This window comes from Chlorocebus sabaeus, chromosome 9 (genome assembly GCF_047675955.1).
Source record: "Chlorocebus sabaeus isolate Y175 chromosome 9, mChlSab1.0.hap1, whole genome shotgun sequence".
NCBI classification, from domain to species: domain Eukaryota; kingdom Metazoa; phylum Chordata; class Mammalia; order Primates; family Cercopithecidae; genus Chlorocebus; species Chlorocebus sabaeus.
The window spans coordinates 62250735-62270342 of NC_132912.1; the positions used below are offsets into that span (position 1 = coordinate 62250735).

Sequence of the window (19608 nt, forward strand, 5' to 3'; positions counted from 1 at the left end):
GCATCTCTGCCAACCCACTACCAGGTAATTGAGGAGTCAAGAGCCACCGCAGAGAAATGGAGTTTCACTTTAAAAGTCCACCTACAAGTGCCATTTGGGAAACAAGAGGAAAGGAAAGTTTGTGTGCATTGGTGTGGAACTGTAGCCTGTGGGTGAGTGGTTATGGACACATGTAAGTGTGCGTGCGTGTCAGTGAGTGAGTGTGGGGGTGCCCCATGGCCTCTCAGAACACCCTGGTCTCTTATTTCCAGGCCCACTCCAGGCCATTCCCACCTGCCCCCTGATTCTCCACGGCTCCCCCCATCTGACAGGCATGCTCAACAGACCACAGCCTTTCAGCAGCCCCCAGCTCCTCAAGGGAAACTCCACCCTCAATGAAACCCAAGGTCTGTTGCCACTCAGGTACATCCTGCCTACCTTTCCAGAACCTTCACCCATCCATTCCTCCTCCTGATACCTCACACTGTCCTCCAGTCACACCAGATGTTCACCACGGATGGGACATGAATGTGCCGCCATGCCTGTAAGTCTTTTCACAAGCTGTTTTTTTCTGCCTGGGATATATGCTCCTTTTCCTCTAACCTTCAAGGCTGCAAACTCAAATATCGCCTCTTCCATGAAGCCTTTTGATAACGCCAGGCCACTCCTCCTCAGGCAGAGTCAGTCACTCTGCACACCTCTAAATGACAGCTAGCATTTGGGGAACACTTTGTCTGTGTTACTTCATGTACCTCATCTTGTACCTCCTCCTGTCCAGGATACCCTATTATTGTCCCCATTTTACAGTTGAAAATATTCCAGCACAGAGAAGTCGAATGACTTGCCCCAGGTCACACAGCTACAACAAGATAGCGCCAGAATTCAAACCCAGGCAGCTCGGCCCACAGCCTGTGCTCCTGCTCCCTCCACCACATGGTTCTTAGGTGCCCACATGGCACATGACACCTGTGCAGTGTGACACAAGAGAACACAGAAAACGAGCTACTGTCTGCCTGTGTGTTTTCCCTGCTGTCCCGCTACCCTGAGAGGACCCTCTTTCAAGCCTGTGTCCCTAGAACCAACTGGGGGCATGGGAAGGGTTCTGAACCATCCAGTGAAGGAAGGAGTACTCTACTCGTGTGAGTGTGTATGTGTGCACGCACGCGTGTGTAGCAGAGGACTTTGTGAGAGGGTTATGAAAGTGAGTGCCCGTAACCACATGTATGGTGTGTGAAGGGGTCTGGGAGCAGATCCGAGTGCGTGTGTGCATGTGTGCATGTGCGAGTGTGTGAGTGTGTGTGTGCATGCACCCTCAGGCATGCTCAAGCTTCCCAGCGGGAGGGTAGAGGCCCCATCTCAGCCACATGAATACTTAAAGCCCTTAAACCGCGTCGCTTCATCACTGATATTTTTACAAAGTTGTCACAGAGAAATATCATTTTTCTCCCTCCTTTATTTCATTTTCTTTGGGATATAGTAATTAACAAAAGCCGTTAGATGCCAGCAAAACTGTTTCTTTTGAAGTTTCTACATGGCTGTCACCCGGGAGATAAAGGCAGATTATTCAATCTTGACATTATAATTGTGGATGCCAGATGAAAGCCTGGATTAGACACTTCACAGCCCACTCAGAGGGGAGGCTGAGATCACCAGGCGGCGATCCTCCCTCAGCTGGGAGGGAAGGGGAGCTGGGTGGGGGGCAGGGGGCACCCCACATTGGGGAGGGAGTGGCTCACTGCATGGCTTGGCTTCTTTCATTTGAGTTGGATGGTCCCCAAATCACACAGTGTTAGACAGAAGGAGCATATTCCATACAGAGGTGGAAAAATCCAGAAGTCAGGAGTAGAACCCTCAAGCCTGGTCTATTAGCTCCCATGCCCCAAGGCTGCCTCCTCCACCAGCCCACACCCCCTCCTTGATTGGCAGGGACTTCTTGGCTCCCTGACTGGAGGCCAAGTTCCTCAAATGCAGAGGGGGTCCGGATCCTCCGAGGCCGTGGACCCTGGGTTCCAGTGGTGATGACTCCCTCACTGTGACTGGGCTGTGGAGAAGGCTGGAGAGGTCAGGGGAGGGAGAAAGTCATTTGCCTGCATGGAGCCCACCCAATCCCCCTTCATAAAAGAAGTCACCAGGTTAGGCGTAATGGCTCACACCTGTAATCCCACTTCTCCTTTGGGAGGCCGAGGCAGGTGGATGGCTTGAACACAGGAGTTCGAGACCAGCCTGGTCAGGTCTCTTTTATAGAGACCTTATCTCTATAAAAATACAAAAAAACAATTAAACAGGCATTGTGGTGTGCCTGTGGTCCCAGCTACTTGGGAGGCTGAGGTGGGAAGATCACTTGAGCCCAGGAGGTCGAGGCTGCAAGGAGCCATGATCATGTCACTACCCTCCAGCCTGGGGTGACAAAGAAAGGCCCAGTCTCAAAAAAAAAAAAAAAAAGAACCACAAATCAGGGAGAGGGTGAGCAGGGCAGGGCCAGAAGAAGCCCCAGCAGTGGAGAACGAGAGGTCACATTTCAGTGGAGGCAGAGGGGCCAGATGCAGATGCCCTGGAGAGTATACAAGACTAGAAGCTTCTACAGTGACTGATACTGTCTGATTTCCCAGGTCTAACCTGAACCAAATTATAACCTGGAATCTTCACACCCTATCCAGCCACCCACAGACAAGATTTTTGCTCTTCATTATGTTCATTAATAATAATTTCTGATAATAAAATTATGAAATGTATCAGTCAGGATCCAACCAGGAACCCAAAAACCATGGGAAGTATTTAAAACAGAGGGAATTTAACATGAGGGCTGGAGACTCAGGTGAGGAGAAACCAGCAAGGCAACCCAGAGATCAGCACCAGCTCCAGCCCCTAGGGAGGTGAGGAGGGAGGAAGGTGGTGTTCGTGACGAAACCCTGGAGCCAGGATGACCCAGCCACCCTGGACCCTCAGGAGGTCACAGAGAGACATGGCCAGGCCCTGAGAGCAGAACAGGGGATGTGGAAGAAGGGGCTCTGAGGACAAATTGAGCAAGGGCTGGCCCACTCATCAACATTTGAAATCCCAAGCTGGATTTCCAGTTTCTCTGCAAACAGCAACATCAGGCCTGCTTTCTCTGATGGCCACAAGCATCTGAAGGGGTAGAGGTGGCCTCCTTCAGATAGGGCATGCTCCTCTATGGTTTTTCCCAGGGCCCACCAGGACTGCCTTATTCACTGATGGTACCTAGGAGTATTTGAATTTGCAACCCCTGGTTTCAATCAGTGTACCCATTTTGTAGAAAGAGAAGCTGAGACCCAACCAAGAGAAAGTGATTTACCCAAGGTTACAGGATGGGTCAGGGGCAGAGGCAAGACCAGAACTTAGAGCCCCTGGATTATTTTAAGTGCAGAATTGATTAGCAAAGATGGAAAGCATCTGTGGAGTGACCGCATCTATCAGCAGGGAACGACTCGCCTCCCTTGCTGTGGCCGGGCTGTGGAGCAGGCCAGAAAGTGGTACTTGCTAGACCAGCAGTGCCATTGCTCCTGTGTGCCCTGGCCATCAGCCTTGTCACGAGGGCCAGCAGGAGAAACGACAACAGTGATCACGAGGACACAACTCAGGCAGGAGAGCCTGTTCTGAGGCCACTTAGGTGCTGTGTGATCATAGCAGAATCCCTCTCTGTGCTCCATAACAAAAGGTGGTTGGGCCCGACGCCCTCCTGGAGCCTTCTCCACTCCACCAGGCTGTTATTCTATTTCCTGGGGAGAGGTGGGAGGAAACCATCCCCCCATAGAAGCCAGCTGAGCGCATGAGGGTCCTTAGAAAGGAAGGTCGAGGGGGAGACACTGGGAAACATAAATCTGCCGGCACAGCTCTCTCAGAAAGGGTTTTAATTAATTGTTTTTATACGACATAAGAGCAACTCATTACCGAACAGCTTTGATTTGTGACACCTGCATTATAGATGATTTTTAAATTAACATTTCCCCAATAAAAGGTGTCAGTAGAGAGCTGAAGGCGCCCAGAGAAGTATAAAAGGATAATAGTATGAAAATACAAATAAACACCAGCCCAGCCTAACAAAGGGGGCTGCTTAATCAATTTTACAATTAATTAAGGCTGCCTGGGATGGCTGGGGCCCTGGAGGCAGTTCAAGGTACCGGGTTGAGGGGCTCAGGCATCAAATGCTAGGACAAGGGAAAGTGTTTGGGGCTTGCGAGAGAAATGCAGTGAGAATGTAAGACACTCTGCTAGGCTTCCCTGGAAGGGGAGAGAAACAGGAGGCAAATCTGTCCCGGTGAGTATCCTTTCTCCCTTTGTTGTCCTGGATTTGTCATGTGTGCACTCGGTAAATATTTAGAGAGCTCCTACAAGCTATGGCAGGCAGAGCGGAACCATTCAGGTGAGAGGGAGGAGTGGCACACTGGAGACGCTGAGAGCTCCATGCGTCTGACACAGAGTGAAGGGCAAAGGAGGAGAGAAAACTGTCAGGGTAGGCAGGGGCTAGACTATCACAGCCTCTGAAAAGGGTCATATGGTATTTGGGGTTGTTTTCAGATGTCGATTGCAGAGTGTAGGTAAGGGAACCACATGAGAAGATTTCCATTTTAGACAGAGGCTCCTGGCTGCCATGTGAATCATACAATGGAAGAGCAGAGGGAGAAAAGACAGGTGACCCAAGCAAGACCTGCTCATGAATCTAGTTCAGACAGCGGTAGCCGAGGGACAGGAACAGACCCAGGAGAGGCACAAGAGCTGGAGCCCTCACACAGGTGTTGCTGCTGTGTGGCTGTTGGAGGAGAAGGGAAGGGGAATTGAGAATAATTAAAGCCAAGGACAGTGCTGGAGAAGCAGCTGTGAACAATGCACAAATAAGGTCCTTGCCCTCAGGGATTTTACATGGTCAGGAGAAATGGGAAAAAGACCCACAAAGGAATGAGCAAAGGACTTGGTAGCTCAGGACTGTAATTCTAGCACTTTGGGAGGCCAAGGCAGAAGGACTGTTTGAGCCCGGGAGCTCAAGACCAGCCTGGGCAACAGAGTGAGACCCTGTCTCAAAAAACAAAACAAAAAAAAATTTGCTGGGTGTGGTAGTGCTCACGAATAGTCGCAGCTACTCAGGAGGCTGAGCTGAGAGGATCACTTGAGCCTAAGAGTTCAAGGCTGCAGTGAGCTGTGATCGTGCCATGGCACTCTAGCCTGGGTGACACAGCAAGATCCTGTCTCTAAAACAAGGAGAGACAGACAGAGAGAGAGAGAAAGGAAGGACAAGAAGACAAGAAAGTCAAATCAGTTGCTGTGGCTGGGACAGGTGAGAGCAGCACAGTTTGGGACAGGGTATTCAGACGGTGATCAGGGAAGGTGACATTTGACCTGAAGGCTGAGGAGCCAGCCAGACCAACATCTGGGAGAGGAGTGGTCCAGGAATTCATGCAACAAGTACAAAGGGCCTGTGGCTGGGATGAGTAGGAGAAGGCACCAAAACAATGCTCATCCTCCCCCATTTCTACTACACTCTCTCTTAGTTTTATCTTTCTTTTCCTCTGGTTGACCAAGAGGGGTTATATAATTGGTGCCTAATTGGTATATAACATGAGGACTGTACATAGAGGCTGTGGAGCATTGAGAAAAGTTTCCAGTGCTCCATGCCAGGCCCTATCCACTCCTCTCTGAAAGACCTGAGCCCTCCAGAGGAGCCCATCTCCACCACTATACCTCCAACTTCCCATCTTGATCGCTACCTATCCTAGACCTCTCTCCTGAACTCCAGATCCACCTGAGGGTCTTGCAGGCAATCATCTTCCTCCCAAAGTCCATTTATCCCTCTGTGTTTCCAATCTTAATTAAAGATACCACCACCCACCCAGACACTCAAAAGGGAGACCTAAGAACAGCCGTGATACTCCCTCTCCCCAGATCCAAGTCCTATGGGCTCTTCCTCCTTAGAGCTCTTGAACCCATCTCAACCCATTGCATGTCATTCTAATGGTTCTAGCTTTCCACATGTCTTACCTGGGTGACCTCAGCAGTTTCCACTCTCCTCCTATCCGTGTACCCTGGACACAGCAGCCAGAGGAGTCCTTCTAAAGCGAAAACCTGTCCTGCTGTACAGCTGCCAGAAAAGCTTTGGGGGCTTCCCTTGCCCTCCAGCTAAAGTTCAAACACTATTGTCACGCTTTTTGGGGCCCCTAGAGTCTAGCCCCTCCCTACCCCCTCAGAGCACCACATTACCCATCCCCATGCTTTGGTATCCAGACACAAGCATCTCCCTTCAGCTCTCCCACCTGTTTTCTTTTCTCTCTGCCTGGAACATTTTGGGTGCTCTGCCCTATACCCTGGCCCTCACCATTGTCTGGTCACCTTCAGCTCCATAGCCCAGGCTGCAGGCTCATCAAATCAAATCCTTTTGTAATTGTTTGCTTCGCTGTGTAGCTCCTCCCAGGCTGTAAGCTCCACCAGACCCGGATCTATTTCTGTCTTGTTTGCCCCATATTCCCAGCACCAATGGACAGACCACATACACTGAATGGAAAAGGAATTGATGAATGGATGAATTAAATGATGTCACATACCACAACATGCATGACTGGCTCATGTCTTCACGTGTTCCCTAAGAGGATCACTCTCCCAGGGTGGTCATTGATCCATCATTCGCATAGTGACAGGAGGAAGGGACAGAGCTCCACTAGAGACAGCATTTCCTTCTTCCACAAAGCCAGTGGGCAATGTGAGGCCAATAGAATGTCTGCACGGTCTGTGGACCAGCTGGTTGCTGTGCTCTCCACGTCACCCCAGGGTCCACCCCAGGGTCCAAGAGGACGTGGCTATCAACAGGGGCTCCTGGCTGGGAGATATGGGTGCTTTGTCTCCTTTGCATAGCAGGGATGTGAGATTGGTGGCCTCTCCCAGGCTAACCCCAGAACAGGGCACCTCCAGCCCACACTTATGGGATGGGAAGAGCAACTGAACAGCAGGGCTCATTGTGTCCAACACCCAAGTCAAACAAGTGAGTGTGTCTGACTGGGCTGTTTAAGCAAGGATGCCTTAAGGCAAACGTTGGGACCTGGGGCTCAGGAAGGGTTAAAGCCAGTAAGTGGGGCCAGCGTCGCCGACAGAGCTATGATGTGTGTGTGCATGTGAGACCCATTCACAGAGCTCCAGGTGGGGTTAGGGTGAGGGTTAGGGTTAGGATCAGTTATCAGAGTGGCTACAGGGAGTTTACCTCTAGCAAATTCCCCAGGCAGACCAGAAAGTAGACAACAAAGGCTGGGGTAGAGGTCAAGTTTAAATACATGGGTCCCTAAGAAACAGGAGAGATGGCCTGTGACTGAAGAAATCTAGGAGGGCATCCTAAAGGAGGTGGGCTTGCACTGCGCCCAGAAAGCCTGGGAAAGTTGGAGAGCAGGAAGTTCATAATCAAGCCACTGCTTTCATCTTCTTCAAAACCTCCCTGTAGAAGGAAGCACCTGTGAAGAGCAGTGTTCTCCTCCGAAGTCAGAGACTCAACCATCAGTGGTGCAGTGACTGAAAGTCACAGTGGGAACAGCCGGTGGAGTTCAACCATCCACTTGACACATGAGAAGACTGAGACCCACAGAGACAAACCAAAGTCATCCTTTGCCGTTGAGCAATGCTCCGAAATGGGCTTCTCCCCACGAACCTGAACAATAGGTTTTACTCTCCTCCACTTGACAAATGAGGTGACTGAGTCCCAGAGGGGTCACAGGGCTTGTGGAGGTCACACAGGACCTGTCAGAACCGGGACTGTCAGAACCAGGCTGGCCTGACTCCATGTCTAACACCCTTAAGTGAATTTTTCAGTCTTTGGTTCTGATTATTCTGAGACAGAAAGAATAATTGGCAGTCGATGCTAAAAATATGTGTAGCTGTTTTGATTGACAGTATAAACTCAGTGATGTACAAACAGGGAATGATTCTATTTTTCTCAATAACTGATATCAGCTTTGCTTGCCAAGCTCCCACCCCCACATTGGGAGTTGATGGGGAGGAGGGACGAATGGAGAAAAACACTTTCCAAATAATGGTATCTTCATTCCTTCTGACAGATTTTTTGGTCACATTTTATATTTGTAGCTGTCACTTTCTAATTATTAAAAATTGTTGTTGTCTGGTTGAAAGCCACCTCCTGCATGGTGTCCTTGAGCCCTAGTGGCAGGGATGGGGTGCTGCCACCTGTCTCCCGGTGCAGCCACTGGTTCCTTCTGGACGGCAAGCCTCTAGTCCTGGGAGGTCAGCTTATAGCTCCTTATCTGGCATTGCAGAAGACCTTCCAGGGACGATCTGACACTTTCTCCACAATCTGCTGACATCAGAAGCCCCCCACCATGGCTTCTCCCTCCCCTTGCTCCTGAAAAGTTTGGGAAGAAGGGCATGGCTGTTCCCCCTCACCAAGTGAATTCTGCTCTTCTCCTTGTACAGAGAAGGGGGAAAGGGGCACCCTGCTTTCGCTAAAACACCTCTCTCTAAGCAAGCCCTACATTAGATGTAGTGGTAGAGATCACTCACTGTCCGCCAAAATCCAGTCTCCCCTAAAAAACTGTGACCAAGCCCAAAATCACTGTCCAGACCAGGAGTCAGGAGTCCACAAACTGTAACCCACCAGTCAGTTCCAAACCACTAGTTAGTTTTGAATGGCCATGAGCTAGGAAGGGCTTTTACATTTTTTAATGCTTGGGAAAAAAAAATAATATTGATGACACATGAAAGTGACATTAAATTCAAATTTAGGTGTCCATGAATAAAGTCATGTTGGAACACAGCCATGCCCATTCATTTGCATATTTTCTATGGTCTTTGTCAAGCTACAAGGGCAGAGTTGAGTACTTGCAATGGAGAGTGTATGGCCCCGCAAAACTGGAACTATTTCCAATCCAGCCCTTTACAGAAAGCATTTGCCAACCCTGGTAAAGACTACACTTCCCAGGCTCCCTTGCAACTAGGTGAGACCATGTCCTAAGTGCTCACCAGCGGAAGGGGAGTAGAGATGACTTGGGACATCAGGTGCCCCTCCATGCTTTCTTCCAGCTGTGGCAGAACCAAGTATGGCACCTCCCTGCTCCAACACTGAGATTACACCAAGGGTCTCAGGGATGGTGGGGCAGTGGCTTGGTGGACCCCAATCCCTGGATGGCTGTGAGGCTCAGCGCTGCCCTGCCAACCCAGACCATTCATTTCAGAACTGTGCAGTGAGAAAGAAAGAAACTTCAATCCTCCATAAGCCACTTACCTTATCCTTACCCTGACTAGTACAGATGTTTATGTCCAGCTGGGCACTGTGTCCAGAGTACTTTACCCATCTATCCCAATTATATTTAAGAATATTGTGGGCCGGGTCTGGTGGCTCCCATCTGCAATCCCAGCACTTTGGGAAGCTAAGGCAGACAGATTGCTTCAGGTCAGGAGTTAGAGGCCAGCCTGGCCAACATGGCAAAACCCTGTTTCTACTAAAAATACAAAATTCAGCCAGGCATGGTCGCACACGCCCATAGTCCAAGCTACTCAGAAGGTTGAGGCACAAGAATCGCTTGAACCCAGGAGGCAGAGGTTGCAGTGAGCTGAGATCATGCCACTGCACTCCAGCCTGGATGACAGAGCGAGACTGTCTCAAAAAAAAAAAAATTGAAACAAATTTTTAAAAAAGGATATTGTTCTTTTGCAGAAGCCTTGCTTGATAGATGGGGTTGAGCTCCACCTCACATTGGTGCTATGCTATAGAGCTGATAAGATAATTGTTCGCATTAGAGTTCTTCTGTTTCTAAGGAAGAGAGAGGCTGCTAGTTCAATCAGAGAAACTCAAAAAGAGAAATTACAGACAGTCCCCAACTTATGATGGTTCCACTTGGGATTTTTTGACTTTACAATGGTGCAAAAGCAATACACATTCAGTCTTCTCCTGAACTTACAATGGGTCTACATCCCAATAAACCCATCAAAAGTCGAAAATATCTTAAATAAAAAGTGCTTTTTTTTTTTTTTTTGAGATAGGGTTTCACTTTGTCACCAAGGCTGAAGTGCAGAGGCATGTCTCGGCTCACTGCAACTTCCACCTCCCGGGTTCAAGCGATCCTCCCGCCTCAGCCCCCTGAGTAGCTGGGACTATAGGTATACACCATTACACCCAGCTAATTTTTGTATTTTTTGTAGAGACGGGGCTTCACCATGTGGACTCAAGTGATCTACCTGACTCGGCCTCCCAAAGTGCTGGGATTATAGGCATGAGCCACTGTGCGCAGCCCAAAAGTGCATTTTTGACTTACAGTATTTTCAGCTTACCATGGGTTTATTAGGACACGGCCCCATCGCAAATCAAGGCACATCTGTAGTTCGACGTAAAGCACATCCTCACCAGAATACCTAAACAGGAGGCCAGGAGCAGCCTGACTCCATGGGAGCCAGCACCCTGAGACTGTTGGGGAAAGCTGCCCTTCCAGGACTGAGGTCTCTCTCCAGGCATTCATTTACCTTTCTGTCTCCTTTCTCAGCCAGCCGGCTTCCTCCAATCACTCATAGCTGGTTATCATGATGAGTCTCCAGCCCTAAGTCAAGCTCATCAACTCTCCCCACCTCCAGACTCAGCTTCTTCCATACCTTTCCCCAGATGGAACTCAAATTGGCCCAGCCCGCACTTTTGAGCCAGATCACTCAAATTATATAGTGTGGACAGTCTCTGCTTCAAGTGTCCACCCTGGATAAATCAGCAGGTGTCCAGAGGACACAGACCTGTGGCACCAACACAGCTGCCACCCACACAGCACACACTGGGGGACAGGGGTTTCCCTTAGCCAGGAAATCGACCTCTCTAAGAGGTCTAGACAGTGAGCTAGAATGCCAGGTTCATATCCACCACTGACACGCTGTGTAGCCATGGGCATCTTGCTGTATTTGCTGCTGCTTTTTTGAAATAGGACTCATAACAAAAACACCTGTATCGCAGGATTGTCAGGAGGATGAAATGAATGAATACATGTGAAGCCCTTTTAGAACAGCACTTCCTGACACCTAGTAAGCTTTCAGGGAAAGTTAGTGATGCGAATTACTGTCATTCTCTGTAAAACAAGAAGGAAATAATAAGTCAAGGCTCCATTCCTTTCCTGTAAAATCTCTCAATGTGTGCTCAGTGAATGGTCCAGGTCAGCCTGAGGAGAGCACGATGGTTTGCTCACAGACCACCTCCTTAAGTAGCACAGGGGCATAGGCACTGCCATCTGCTGAGGACCCACTCTCTCCATACCATCCCCATGCTTGGTCCCCTTTACTACTGTGCATTCAGCCTCACCTTGAGCCGGTGAAGTTAAAGCTGAGAGAGTCAATGAGCTGCCCAAATTCACAGACTTAGGATTAATCCCACTCACTGTTTCCATCAGAATGGATGACCCAAGGGGTCCACTGCAGAGTGCTTGCTTGCGGAGTCCAGTCCATTTGGAGATGCTAAGGACAGAGAAAGGGGTTCCAGGAGCAAGGTATAGCAGGACTCCAGTGGGAGTGGGAAGGGTGGAATGATGTGGATGGGATAGGAGGATGCCCAGAAACAGCAAAAGAAGGGCAACACCCTCTTGGGAAAAGAGGGTAAGATTGGGGCAGGCAGAGGACGTGGCCATGAGCTTGGTCTCTCCTCCCACATTGGGCTCTCCAAATATATCCAGCAGAGTCCCCATTTAGCAAACAGAGCCCTGGCCAGCAGCAAGGCCAGCAGCCCTGGGTGCTCATCCCAGCTCTGCTTCCCTGTCCCTGTGTGACGTTGAGAATGAGGCCCTGCCCCTGTCCCAGTCCCAGCCACAGTAGCCACATATAGTAGACCAGATGATCTGAAGGGCCTCTTAACTCTGGGTCCCACTGTGGTGATGTCCTAGTTTCTGTTGTGTTCTTAGGGCAGATCCAGAGCACAGGCTACCCCGTGACTCCCATCCAAACCTGGGCCCATGGCGTTTCACTCCCCAATTTATTGTATGCTTAAGAGTCATGGAAAAAAATAAATAAAACTATTATCCTCAAAACCCCAGTAGGTCTCTTAATGACTACTCCACTAATTAGTAGCAGCTGTTAATGAAGTGTGCAGGTACAAGCCTAACCTCGTCAATTAATCCATACATGCTCCTGGGCTGCAGTAATATTTAAAGGCGAAATCGATACTTGACAGCTGGGCCTGGGGAGGTCTCTGTCCGGGTGGGCAGGGAAGGTGTAGCATTTCAAGGAATTTGTAACTAAAATAACTTATGCCTGGAGCATAGTGCAGGGGCCAGAAATGAATACAGCCCATAAGGGGCACAGGAATGCAGGCATGCCTGTGGGGAGCTGAGGGAAGCAGGGGTTAGGTGAGCAGGGTGAACAGGCATCTGCTCCCCCCATGGGTGGGCAGACAGGCCAGTAGGGGCACACCTTTCAATTGTGTTCCAGTTCATCATTGATATAGTTTGGCTGTGTTCCCACCCAAATCTCATCTTGAATTGTAGCTCCCATAATTCCCACATGTTGTGAGCGGGACCCGGTGGGAGATAATTGAATCATGAGGGCTTTTTCACCCACACTGTTCTCGTGGTAGTGAATAAGTCTTACGAGATCTGAGGGTTTTATAAGGGGAAACATACTCAGTCTTGGGTATGTCTTTACCAGCAGTGTGAAAACAGACTAATACAATCATATAACAAAATTCACTTATTCCTGGGGGTAAGGGGGTTGGAGGGGGGTTGCTATACCTTCTCTGGGCACATGTCATGATCAAAGCCACCAAATGAGGCATTAGGTCACCTAAGGTTGCCAAGCAAGTAAAAGTGACAGTCACTTTTCTGGCCTACACTGGGCTAAACACCTTACATGCATCATCTCATTTAATCCTTATGCTAGCCCAATGAGATGAGAAACATGATTCCCCACTTTTAGAGCTGAAAATGCTGCAGCTTTGAGAAAGCTGGTTAGTGGCCAAGGTGGTATTCAAACCCTCATAATCTAAGCTTATATGCTTAACATACACAGACTCTTAAGTAGTGATAAGCCTTGAGCCCTACAGAACAAAATCCAAACCTCTTGACATGGCTTACAGCATCTTGAAATCTGGCCCCTGACATTAGATTCCAGTTGCTGCTATAACAAAGTACCATAAACTTAGTGGCTGAACACAACACAAACCTAGTATCTTACAGTTCTGGAGATCGGAAGTCTGAATGAGTTTCATTGAACTAAAAATGAGGTGTTGGCGGGGCTGTGCTCCTTCTGGAGGCTCTAGGGGAGAATCTGTTCTGTTGCCTTTTTCAGCATCTTGAGGCCGCCTGAATTCCTTGGCTCATGGCCCTTTCTCCGTCTTCAAGCCAGCAATCACATCCCTCCAACCTGTGCTTCCATTGTCCCATCTCTCTCTGACTCTCTTCTGCCTTCTTCTTGAGAGAGCTGAGAAGCCCAACGGGGGCTTTGGAAGCAACTTAGAAATGAGCAATAACAAGAAGCAACCTTTCCGAACCTTCCCCACTCCACTCACAAAGACACATGTGGTCAAGGTCAACAGCCTCTCCTCTGAGCTGCAATAACCTCATGTCAAAGAAATGGCTGAGGTCCGTGAGCCTCTGTCTGATCCATGGTGCGCCCTCAGCACTGAGCCCAGAGCCGTGCACAGAACAGTTGCTCAAAGAAAGATTCCCTGGGCCAGGGCTCCTTCCTCCACACCAGAGGTGAGGGCAACGCCCCAGCCCAGGGCTCCCAGAAGAGGTCATGGTGGCAGTTAGGCAGATAAATAAAATGCATTGGCTCAACAGCTGACCTTGGCTGCTGAAAGCCAGGGCTGCTGTGTTGATGTGCACTTCACTGCCAATCACGTGCTTGGCCACACCAGTCTTACCTATTTGGAGAAAACAGTGAGGGGCAGACAGATCACCCCCTATTAGGGAACAGACCCTGGGCCAGGGGTGCGGGGTGCTTGCTCTGAAGGGTCTGGCAGGAATCTGTCCACCATGCAGCTTGAAGGAAACACTGAGATTTTTCTTAGCTTAAGCAGTTGAGGCTGGCTTGTTACCATGCAAGAGACACAGGGCGACACCATAATTAGAATCCTGGATTAATAACCTTCCCTGATTGGACGTTTCCACAGCTCCTCTCCCCCAGCTGTTTATCTTGAGATCGCTGCTGAAGGGGAAGGGAGGAGACTGGGAAACTATACCAGGGAGGAAGGGAATGGAAGCAGAAAGGAAAAGGGGTAGAGAAAAGAGCCCAGAAGTAGACTTTACCAAGCAAACCTGGGTCAGGCCCAGAACAGGACACCTAATACCATGCAGTGATCCCACCTCTCCCACCCACCCAGAGCTGCAAATCATCCCCACCCCGCCCTGGGACTAGGTCTCCTCCAGGGGCCCCATCCTGGTTAGTGTCCCCACTAGTACCTCCCCGCCAGCAGGCTAGATACCCTGGAGTGGCCCTGGACTCTTTTCTCCCCAGAGGCCCTCTCCTCACACACCAGTCGATCGGTCACCAGGCCATGGCCATTCCAGCCATCCTCTGTCCATATCCATAGCGCCGCAGCCTTGATGGGGCTCCTGCTACCCCCTCTTCTGGCTTCTTCCAACAACCTGCTAGTGAGTGGCCCTGCCTCTGGCCTCACCTCATAATCTATTCTTTTCTTTTTTTTTTTTAGACTATTTTTGCTCCCGTTGCCCAGGCTAGAGTGCAATGGCGCGATCTCAGCTCACTGCAACCTCTGCCTCCTGGATTCAAGCAATTCTCCTGCCTCAGCTTCCCAAGTAGCTGGGATTACAGGTTCCCACCACCATGCCCGGCTAATTTTTGTATTTTTAGTAGAGATGGGGTTTCACCATGTTGGTCAGGCTGGTCTCGAACTCCTGACCTCAGGTGACCCGCCCACCTCGGCCTCCCAAAGTGCTGGCATTGCAGGTGTGAGTCACTGTGCTCTGCCTCCAGCTGCCAGGATTGTTTTTCTAAAAGAGAAATGATCACACTAGCCCTTACCTAAACCCTTCATGGGCCTCCTGCCACATCCAGGGAAATTCAAGGCCTTCACAGCCTGGACCTCACCTCCCTCACCAGCTCCTTCTCCTCTCACCTCCTCCCTCCTCCTACCCACCTCCCTCACGTCACTGTCCAGAAACTTCATCGGTTCACTCATGGACACACACACACACATGCTAGTGTGCACACAGGCCCACATGCACACGTGCTCTCACACACACAATGCACAGGCACACATGCACACACATATGTACACACACACTGCCTTTTCACTTTTCCACTTGCTGTTTTCTCTGCCTGGAATTCTCCCCTCACCTTGTGCAGAAGCTTACAGTCTGAAGAAGCTTTGGAAATTTGATGTAAATCTCGAGTCTCTGCAATTGCATTCAGGAGTCAGCCTCTGTGACCTCCCCACCCTGACCCCACACCCTCCTGCTGCCCCATTCTGCTCCTATACCTGTCTCCACCTGGTTTGTGCCTTACCTCCGAAACTAGCTGTGAACTCCTGGCAGAAAAGACTTCCAAGACCACCTCAGGGCATAGCATGGGGCTGGACACCAAGCAGAGGCTCCCACAGCCTCCGGGAGTGAGGGGGAAGGCTATCTACAGAGAGGTCCCACACACTTGGTAGGGGAGGAAATCGGATGTCTATTCATAAGCATTGATGTTCTGCTGCATTTTCCATCAGGATCCTCCCTCCTTTTAATATCCCTGGTCGGTCCCACAGTGACCTGAGTAGCAGAGGACAGCAATCAGTTCTGTTGTTTACTGAAGTTCAGGAAATGTTACTGACATAGGATATGGTTTGGATGTTCATCCCCTCCAAATCCCATGTGGAAATGTGATTCTCATTGTAGGAGATGGGACTAGTGGGAAGTGTTTGGACCACAGGGTTGATTCCCTCATGAATGGTTTGGTGCTGTCCTCGAGGTAATGAGTGTTCTAAATCCGTTAGTTCAAGAAAGAGCTGGTGTGTTTAAAGGAGCCTGGCACCTCCTCTTCTCCCTTGCTTCCTTTTGCCGTGTGATACACTGGGTCCTTTCCACTTTCCACCATGATTGGAAGCTTCCTAAGGCCTCACCAGGAGCAGATGCCAGTGCCATGTGCTAAAGACTGAAGAACTGTGAGCAAAAATAAACTTCTTTTCTTTATAAATTACTCAGCCTCAGCTAGCAATGCAAACGGACTAACATATCTTAACACCTACCAACACCATGGGAAAAGAGTATCCTCCTTCTCGATCTTATTTCAAAAGACTTCATTCGAACCTAGACTCTCTGAAAAACCCACTCTCCCTTTGTGAGAGGTCCAGTTCAGCCCTGCCATCACCGTGACAGTTAACACGCCACAACAAGACATGATTATCAGGAGGCACAGGAGGGGGCAGCCTGCCAGGGTGGCCCTTAGCATAACTTCAGGGTCATTTTTATCATCTTCTTGGGAGCTCTGGGCATCCTACAATATTTACCACCCACCCTTGGGCATTGCAAGGTCTTGAATGAATGTGAATTTGGGCTTGGATGAATTACTTGACATCTTGCCACGTGATTCTTCCCCATGACAGGTGATCAAGGAGCCATCCATCCGACTGCCATTCACTCACTGATTCTTCAGATATGCAACAAAAGCCTACTGGTTTCTGCAGTCCTCTAAGGGCTTTGGGTAGAGTAGCACACCCAGCAGTGAGGTCCCCACCCTCACAGAGCTGAGATTCTAATGTGGGGAACAGAAAGCAGTAAACACATGGTGCAGAGATGAAGAGAAGCACTACCGAGAACAATAGACAGAGAGACGGGGGTGGGAAGGCTGGTGCATGGGTGGTTTACAATGTCACAAGAGGACAACTATTCCAACCCCAAGGGGGTGCAGCTCCTGCACTGCATAAGAGCTAACGAAAAGTAAAATAACAGAGAACTGAATAACAGCGTCTAGTCCTGGAGAAGAATGGGGAAGAAAAGGTTACCCCAACATACTGCACCATAAGTGAAGAGCTGAGGCTAGCACCCCCAGATGCTATCCGTGCTCCCCAGTGCTCAAAACATTGGCACCCAAACACCCCTCCCTCAATGTGCCTGCACAGAAATACCATCTTGTATGGAGTGTTCACCTGCACACACTCCACCACACAGGTTTGCTTTCTTTTCTGAGCTTCTGTGCACCCATGCATTGACCCAAACTGTTCTCTGCCCTGAAATGATCTTTCTTCCTTCTTCTTCAAGTGCCAAGCCACTCCAGGCTCAACTCAGCACCATCCATGAAACTCTTTCTGCTCAGGCCTCTTACTCCTCTGAGTCCCCAGGCCGTGGGGCCCTGGTTACTTCCTGCTCTGCAGCAATGGCATTTCTGGACACACACTAGCTGCCCTGCCATGGGTCTGTTCATGTTTAAAGACAGTGGCATTTTCTGAATGGCCTCATGTCCTCTGTGATGTCTCAAATGTTGTTGTGTACACAGAGAGAGGGAAGGAGGCAGGTATGGGGGGAGTCCCACTCTGTGTCAGGAACACTGCCTCATTCATCCTCGCAGGATGAGGCATGTAGGGTGCATGGCCACATCGCTGGGGTGAGGAGCCATCTGTGCAGGCCCACACCAGTTAGTGATTAAGCTGGGTGCACGTGGAGCTCCCCTGACTATAGACTTCTTTCCACTCTATCATGCCACTTGGTCATCAGAAGTGCTCGATAGATATTTGATGAGCAAGAGTGACTCAACAAGGAAACAGACACACTGTCTCATCCCCAGTCCCAGATGCCTTCCACGGGCCTCCAACTAGGCACATGGCCAGGCTAGGCTTTGAGTTCAGCCCACTGCCTTGCCTCCAGGGAGGAGAGCTCTTCTGGTGCCTTCTGCAGTGTCGTATTTTGAGGGAAGGACTTTATCCAACCACTGATTTGGCTTCTTAACTCTCTCTTCTAGAGAGCTTTCTAGACCCTTCTTCCAACACAGAAAATGGGAACCCAGTTTACAGGTTCTAAGGCTGTACTCAGTGATAGCCTAGAATCAGCAAGTGTCAGGTCTAATGGACCAGCCCTCTGCTCTCTTTGCGAGGAAGGGATTTGACCCCAACAGCACAGTTAGCAAATGGCAGGCTGGGCCCAGGCCCCCCAGCTCCAAGCCTACTGTTCTTCCAGCCATGCCTGTGCAGAGCTCCTACTCCCCTCATTTTAAATGCGCTGGGCATGTACTTAACTAACTGTGGTGGGCTACACTGGAACTTCTTGACCCCATCCTATGGCTGAGATAAAACGTGGTCATTGTCTGCAGATTCCAGAGACCGTGTGTACCGTGGGACTGTTCATTTGCCAGCTAATGTGAGGAAGCTTTCATCACGCAGCACAGGACACAGACTGTGGATGCTCCCTGAGCATAATCAGACCAGCGCTGTCATTTCACAAGAAACGGGGTCACAATTATGTTAATAGGAGGCACACGGATTTCTCACCTATCTGAAAGGGAGTTTGAGAAGGAATTAATTCTCACAGTGGTGAGGCGGATTTGATTGCTGATGGTTCAGGAGAAATCAGCCCCAGACTGCAGTGGGAGCCTCTGTACTCCCTGCTCCCCAGCACTCTCCAGCCTCACCCCTCCTCAGAGTGGACTCAAGCCTCCCTCTGCCAGCAGAAAATGGGCAGAGGAAAGCCACTGACAGTCAGCAGATGACAACAGAATTTGCAAGACGCAGGAGTAGGAGGAGAGAAAACTCATTACTCTGCAGGGAGGAGTAACTCAGGACACCCTCCAAAGATGCAGGGAGCCTCCATGTGGCCACAGAACCCAGGCACTGCCCTGTCACCCCTCTGCAGGTCAAGGGAGCAAGATGCCCAAGCAAGGCACAAGGCCTGATTCTGCTCTTTCCCGTCCCCTTCTTCCTCCAGACCCTTCAATATATACTTGATTAAAAGGTCATCACAGTTGCAAGTTGTGCTTGATTCGGGAAGGAAGACAGAAGTTGGCTTTGAGAAATGGGGACTTTTCACCTTCATGGCTCCCTAGTGGGCACCACAGCCTCCTGCCTAGGAACTACTAGGTAGTGGCAAGTAGCTTCCTGAAGACAGCTGCAAGGAATACCCCACCCACCCACAGCCCAAACAATCCCCGACAAGGGGTTCTTAGGGACAGGCCACATGAAACAGGACAGAAACCAGCCAGCCACAAGGATTATAGCACTAGTTTGTTGCAGGATTCAGAGACCTAGGTGAAATCTCTGTCCCATGCAGAGCCCAAGACAATGTTAGAGGAAAGAAACCTTGTGAAGCCTACCTACACCATGGCCACCCCCCGAGGCAGGGCGTGTGCTCTGCGCCAACCCTGCTAGGCTGTGAGGGCAGCTGAGGATGGGGCAGGGAAGGAGATCCATCTCACACGCTAATCGTCAAATCATAGACCTATTTCAAGAGGCCTGATCTCCAGTGTCCACTGCCAAGCTCACATAGGCCCACCACTCTAAAGAGCTCATTAAAACAATAACCCCTAGACAAGGAGTCCTGCCTGAAGACTGCCCACCTCAATTTCATTCAAGCCAGAAACCCCAGACTCAAGATTTCCCTCTTGCTCCCCACCACACCCCCTTTCATCTTGCCGGCTCACTTACTGACTCAGATTATTTGCTATTGGAAACCTACCATCTGCTAGGCACTACTCTAAGTGCTGGGGATACGACTGTGAGCCACGGCCCCTGCCCTC

The 19608-nt window shown here is 50.0% G+C and overlaps 1 long non-coding RNA gene across 1 annotated transcript; it reads right to left on the bottom strand.

Annotated features, from left to right (window-relative positions):
* Window positions 1–1412: 1412 nt before the first annotated feature.
* On the bottom strand, window positions 1413–13949 carry LOC119627911 (uncharacterized). The gene is made up of 3 exons (XR_005244119.2): window positions 13805–13949; window positions 2133–2234; window positions 1413–2032 (listed from the first exon to the last, which is right to left on the bottom strand). It is a non-coding gene; the product is annotated as an uncharacterized lncRNA (long non-coding RNA).
* Window positions 13950–19608: the final 5659 nt, after the last annotated feature.